This window comes from Drosophila tropicalis, unplaced genomic scaffold, assembly GCF_018151085.1.
Source record: "Drosophila tropicalis isolate 14030-0801.00 unplaced genomic scaffold, ASM1815108v1 contig_158, whole genome shotgun sequence".
NCBI classification, from domain to species: domain Eukaryota; kingdom Metazoa; phylum Arthropoda; class Insecta; order Diptera; family Drosophilidae; genus Drosophila; species Drosophila tropicalis.
Window position 1 is genome coordinate 2,701,252 of NW_027172602.1, and position 7,311 is coordinate 2,708,562.

Sequence of the window (7,311 nt, forward strand, 5' to 3'; positions counted from 1 at the left end):
GCTTAGCACTCTCGGATTTATATTGAAATGGAAACTAAAGTTTTGGATTCCTCCTTGTACTCCTTGATTGGCCAATACATTGAAATTTTATCGCAAACAAAAATAAAGAAGAAACCAGAAAAACAAAAATAATCAAAAAATTTTATACGTTTCTACAATAAAATAAAAGTCTCGAATGGAATTTTTGTGAATAAAAAGTCAAGAGCAAAGCTGACTTTGTTGAATGTTTGAAAAATTAAGCCGCCTTCAGAAGTATGCAAATTGTTTTTGTTCCATTAAAGTTTTTTTTGTTTTTTCTTCAAACATTTAGTTGCATTTTTCATACATACATGGATAGATAGATAGTTATGTTCCTATTCAAAAAGCAAACAACCTCTCTCATTCTCATGCTGACTCTGACTTTAATTCTGATTCTTTTGCCCTCCGCCACTCGGCACCCCCTTCCTCAATCGGTGACTCTCTGTTCCACCCTGATTTCCTATAAAAAGCGAGCAGAGCCATAGAAACCTTGTTGATTTGCTTGAGATTGCACACACTACTTGAGCGATCGTTGTTAACCTTGAGACCGCCTTTACTTCTGCTCCCTCTTCCCCTCTTCCTACTCCATCTTCAGCTCCCTGCTTGTGTCTTTGTCTCTCGCTTTCGCACGCCAACAATCACATGGGTGGGTTAGGAGTTTGGAAACATGACGACTCTCAATATACCCTGTACACAATTTGAGAGAACGTTTGAAAATTGAATACAATAAAACATAAATTAAACGAAAAGAAAGAAATGAATTGTAAAACAAATAAAGACTAAAAAAGAACTAAAGAAAGAAAAGGAATAATATAACAAAGAAAGACAAATAAAATAAATATAAATTAGAAAAGAAGTAAATCACATCAAAGCAATTAAAAGACTTAAATTAAACTAACAATGAAATAAATAAATGAATAATATTGTCGTTCCATCTCACTCGCACCCCCATGATCTAAAGGAAAGGGAACACTTTTTCTAATTAACTATTTTTTTTTTTTGGTTTTTTTCCTTCTTTTTTCTATTAATAATTTATTAGATTCAATGATGATTGATGACCAAACTTGTGGTTGAAAAGCAATTAAATTGGGTGTATTGGATATACTCTTTCTGTGTGGCTATGTTTAAAGGGTATATAGCCACATAGTAAAATAACAAAATTATATACAAAAGTCCAACAAGTTTTTGCGCGTGCGCAACGCGAAATGCAGCAACAAAAGCGGCGGCCAGTCTAATATCCATATACTATATACACATAAATATATATATAAACATATATACACGACACATCGAAATGTATAATGATTTGGCAGAGAATGCGGAGTGAGTGAGAACATAAACATGATAAAAGCCAATATCAAGGGATTTGTTTTAAAACTTTATTCATTATACTAACTAACTAACCAACTGACTAACTATATTGGAATAGTGAGAAGAATTTCCAAATGGACACATTTTGTTGTTGTTTCTACGTTGTTGTGGGTGTGTTTATCTACGAGAAAAATGGCTGCCAATTGGGTTCAAAAAAAAAACCACTCTATTTTCCCCCCGTACTCTCCTTCTTGTCCCAGTCAGGCACAATCCCCTCGATAGTTGTATATATACAATAATAGTGCGGAAGCATGTGCTAAAAGGGTAGAGAGAGAGAGAGAAAGAGAGAGAGAGGAAGAAGTTTTGCTCTATCTCATTTCAACTTTGTTTTTTTTTGTTGTTTTTGCAACCCTTACCGCCGACCTGCGTGACTGCGGCTTTACCCTTCCTTCTTTGCCATATATTTACCCCTAAAAAGCATTTGCCATTCGCCTACCCCTAAAGAACATTCGTGCGCCGTTTGCTCAGCCATTAAATGCGTTAGGAAATTATGTCTAAATAAATATATATGTACTACTGTGTGTGTGTGTGTGTGTGTTTGATATAAACCAACCTATGTATTGAAGTATATAAATGTATGTGCAGACATGTATTTGTATTTGTTTTTTTTTTCGAATGTATTTCGAGTTAGTTAAAGTTAGGTACAGTCATGCTTGAAGGATTTAAAGCATGCCACGCCCATCTGTACAAACAAAAGAGGGCAAAGAGTGATCGCTTTAGCTTTGATTTTCAGAGTCTCTTTAAGGTTCTTCTCATTATTTATTTGAATCTTTTTTAGAGTTTGGATTGAGTTAATGATTGAATTCCTCTGACTGTCTTTCTCCTAAACTAATCTAATGAATTGATTGAAAACTATTTGTAACTAACTTAGGTAAATGTTTCAAGTCTCAAATAACAAACTTTGGAATTCGGAAAACCATTTTGATCGAAGACTTACCAGAATGGTTTAACTCTCTTGTAAACAAGTAAAAGTAGTTCAAAAACGAATCAAAGATCTTTAAACCGAAAAGGGACCTAGACCTACATATGTCTAACTGATACAATCTTTGATATTAAATCATAGTTGGATATAGAGACTAACTCTTAAACTAACTAGTAACTAGCTTGGGCATATGTAAGTGTAAATATTTCAATATTTTGATATAACACATCCATCTATTTGAAGTGATATCTGCAGCTAAAGGTTCTCAAATATTCGATTGATAGGGAATTGTATATAGCATTTGTTACTAAGGCTCTTTGCTCTCTTTGGGCTGGGCTTAAGAAACTATTTTGCAGTGTTTCTTCGTCTTTTGTGTTGTGTTTCAGTGCAAAAACTTTTGGTGCCTTGCGTGTGTCCTTTTCTAGTCTAGAATGCATATATATATATATATATATGTGTTTGTATGTTTGTTTCTTGTTTGTGTAGACCGAGTTATACCAAATATTTGGGCTATTTTCAATATACACACACTCACACACACACATGCCAGGCACACTCATCCATTTCTTAGCAACACTTACCTGGCTTCTTCCTTTATATGTTTTTCTTTTTGATATCGTTTAGTTTACTTTTTTTCTGTTACTCTACAAGGAATCAAGGAGCGAAAGAGATGAACTGAATTGGGGGTTATCAAATTGTGGGCGCAGGAAGTACACACACACACACACACTCGCACACACTCGCATAGAACAGGCAAAAGGCGGCCATTGCTATAAAATTATACACACACACACACACACACATACATATTCGACTGCATAGTTGTGTGTGCGTGTGCGAGTGTGTGTATGTTTGTAATTTTCCCTTTCCATGGCGAATCGCTGAACCGTAGAGTGTGTGTGTGTGTGTGAGAGAGAGAGAGAAGGCAAATGAATATTTGCTTCTTCTTGTATAGGTTTACGAAAATGCTGTAGAAGGGAGAGAGGTGTAAAGGGTTGGCTCCATAGGTCCGAATCATATCTGGACAAAGGGGGCCAAGCATTCCCTCTCCCCTCTCTCTCTCTCTCTCTCTGTCTCCCTTCCTCTTTTGTCGTGTGAAAATATGTTTTGTTTCATTTTACACTATTTGCATTTGCGTAACAAGTGCAAAAGTTGACACAGTTGGGAATGTGTGTGTGTGTGTAAGGAATGTGTGTTTTGTGTTGTTGTTGGTGGGTGGCCGCCATTTTGTTGTCCAACTCATCCAATTTCTTTTTTGTTTTACCTCATTGCACTTAATGAAATTCTTTTTTACCATGTTTTTCCTCCGTACTCACTCTCTCTCTCCCTCTCTCTCTCTCTCTCTCTTCCTTTCATTGCAGGTGAGTTGCATTTCCCGCTCTGGACACTGTTTTCTCATTACTTTCCTGTTGTTTTTTTGCGTTTTTTTTTCCGTGTTTGTTGTTATTATTATTAACCAATGGATTTTGCCTTCCATTTGACGTCACCCTAAAAAATAATAAACAATACAAACAAAAATCGAAGGTACTTTTATTTGTATTCTATAATAAAATATTTCAATCAATATTCAATTTACTAAATTATTTCTAAAGTGATTGTGTCTTTAGATGAGGAATCCATTTTTGTGTCTCTTTTTTTTTTTTTTGACATTGATGAGTATTCGTTTGTTTTTTTAAAGTAGTTTTGTTTTTATAGATTATTCTGTTAATATTGTAAACATTACCACATTGCTAGTACTTTTTTTAGAAGCTTAGTTCCTGAAACTCACAAGTTATATATAGACAAATGGCTCATGTCCTTCTCAGTTCCAATTGTAATTCCCAACCAGTTTTAGCGTTGAATTCGTGAATGCTTTGCTTAAGAGAGACGTTACTTAACATTTCAAAGCTAACTTTTCGAAAAAAATGATTATATTAGATCGTTTGTTATAGAAAACTTATGAAAATTAGAAAACTCTCAAATATTTTTGTAAATTGATGACCCAAAAGGGTCTTTGAAACCCTTAGATGACACTGTCCTGTATGTGAAACAGAATCCTCTCGTTTATCTTTGCTTAAAATAAGCTATCAATATGTTTTATCAATACTTTGAGTAAGACAATTTAGACTTTAGTTTGATTATTTAAAGGATATATGTATATACATACACAGATTCAGTTTAATTCAAGTCGAATAAGAAGAACACAAATGACATTTGGCAAAGGAAAAATTATAAGAAATGAACAATTGTAGAAAAGCGAATTCTCTAGAACAAATGAATATACATACATTTGTGTGTGTGTGTGTGTATGTGTGTGTGTGTATGTACATAACAAAATCGTGCAAAAATTGCAATTGCATTAGGTTGAAATTAAGACTAATATCTAAATATCTAACGAGGAACGTGACAAGAGGTTCCCCCAGCTTCAACTTCAACACACACACACGCACACACATACACACACATGTGGCTGAAAGTGTTGTGCTTGTGGCATGACGGAATGGTTGCTCCGTGTTTTTGTTACTGTTGCTGTTATTGTTGGCCCACCTGCATCCCACCCAGCAGCACAGCAGAGAACTAGAGAGCAACAGCAGCAAAGACGTTGCGCAGGCGCGCACCTACACTTTTGCCCTGAAAGCTACTTGGCAACCTCCTACTGACTCCTCGAAAGTTGAACTCCATCTTTCGTTTGTTATTTTGATTTTTTTTCTTCTTCTTTTTGTTTTGTTTTGGTTTTTCTTGCGCGTTTCGTTCAACATTTATACCCTATAAACTGTATAAGCCCTTACCCATTGGACATTCATTTGGGCAAACGAAAGAAGAGAGCAGAGAATGGCTTTAAACAAGTCTCAATTGCCTGAGTCTCTGAGATTCCAGTTATAAGTATCGATAAATATGGTTAATGAGAATATAGTGAGTTTAAATATATAATAATAGTTTAAATAGTTTGTTATGCAATCTAATTGTCTTTTTCTTCATGTCTTTAGTTCGATAAGAAGTTATCGCATTCGATTTGTCATCTTCGATAACAATTACCTTAAGTCACGAAACGATTAATAACTGTATGGAATTGTTATTTTAATATTCATTTTTAAAAACTATTAATTATATCGAAATTAATCTACTAAAGTGTATACAGATTGTTGGATTTTCAAAGTTTACTGTGGGTACATATGCATTTCGATGTGTGTGTGTGTGTGTGTGTGTGTGTGTGGTGTGAGTTTAGTTCTGTCTTCTTTCTTTTGGCCAAGATGCTGAAATTATGATTGTTGTTGTTGTTGCTGGTGTTGCCTGCACGCGGAGCACGCATTTTCAGCGTGAAATGCAATTTCTGCGCGAAAGGAATTTCAATTGTGTTGGTGTGAGACGACTAAGACTGCAACTACGGCGACAACAACAACAACAGCAACTAGTAACAACAACAACAGCAACAACAACCAGTATTCATCTGTAGACCTCGACTTGGACCTCAAGTCCGTATGTGTATAATTTGGCTTGATGCAGTTCAAAAACTCCCGCAACAACAGTCAGTCCGTCAGTCAGTCAGTTAGTGAGACTGACAGTTCGTCTGTCCGTCACAACGTCACTCTGTCAGTTAGTTAGTCCATCAGTCTGTCTTTCTTTCTGTTCCCATTCAGTTTAGTTCAGTTCAGTTCAGTTCAGTTCAGTTCACTCAACGCACGACGCTCACGCAAATCACGCAACTCAAATTGTCTTCATCTTCTCCCCTCTCTCTCTCTCTCTCTTTCTCTATCTCCATCTGTATGTTTCTTCTTTTTTATTTTTTTTTTGCCTCTTCCCTGGGGTTTTTGCAATTTCATTTGCCCCAAACATTCCTTCTTCTACTGGATGGCTAGCATCTGTGGACTTGCATCTCTCTCTCTCTCTCTCTCTCTCTCTATTTGGCCTCCTCGTTTTTAATGTTAGTTGAACTTGGGGGCCAAAGCAAATTGTACTAGACGTTTGAATCCATTGTCCGTGTTGGTCCAAAGAAAAAAATTACCCAACTATGACTTGAAGTGAGAAAGAGAAGAAAGAGATTGCCGAAGATCGAATTGGAGCATAGCAAAAGAGTTAACCAAAATTATAATCGCTTCCTCAAAGTTACACTCAGATATTATTTAGCAAGATATACAGATTCAGCGATCGACATAGATTATTTAACACTTCTTTACTCGAATATCGAACTATATATTCTAAAATCCTGCATATTTTCTTACCCACCTAAACTAGTTGGGAATTATTAAGCGAAGAAGCTGAAAAGAGTTTTATTTCGAAATGGGTCATTGGAAATGCTTTTCCGATAAGCATTAGCCAAATGATCCCAAGGACTATGATCATAAGTTCCCTTTAAAGTTCTTCCCTTCGATTGACAACAATAATAACATTAACAGCAACAAACACTGGGACGACAAGAGCTTGGCATTTGGCCGTTTATCACGTATCGCTGTCAAAGTGTCACTTTAGCTTACCGCGGGGCCTATGTAACGCCAAAAGATATCAAAAAACAAAAAAAAAACGCATATATGTATGTATGAAGGTGGAGTTGGACTAAGGAGCAGAAGGGAAAGCACTGTGCGCACGCGTAATAACGCATAACAACAACGGCAACGGCAAAAAAGAGAGAGAGAGAGATAGAGAAAAAAATCACGTTAATGACAGCGACGACGACGTGCCTTGGACCCCAAAGAAGTGCCTCTAAGGCATGAATCTGGTCTGGCCAACGTCGTCTCTTGCGTTCCGCCAGGTAGCGGCAGGCCACGGGCAAAGTCAACCGCTGTTTTGTCACATCATTATCAGTTGAAGACTTGGGGGAGAGAGAAAGATGATGAAGGGGTGAGGGGTTGCTTCTGCTGCTGTTGCTGCTGGATGCATTTTCGACATTATTGACATGACAGAGACTTTGTAGCAGGTGTGAAGGAATTCGCCAGCTCCGACACTAAATTATGTTGTGTGGTGTGGCGGCATCGGCACTTTGATTGGATTGAAGTCACACTCTTGGACGTCTGTGAGCACTAAGT

General features: G+C 36.6%; 1 long non-coding RNA gene across 1 annotated transcript in view; it reads left to right on the forward strand.

Moving 5' to 3' along the window:
* LOC137587476 (uncharacterized) overlaps window positions 1-3,687 on the forward strand; it is a 42,951-nt gene extending 39,264 nt beyond the window's left edge. Inside the window, exon 4 of the long non-coding RNA XR_011033933.1 lies at window positions 3,673-3,687. This is a non-coding gene — a long non-coding RNA (uncharacterized lncRNA). The remainder of the gene's footprint in view (window positions 1-3,672) is intronic.
* The last annotated feature ends 3,624 nt before the right edge of the window (window positions 3,688-7,311 follow it).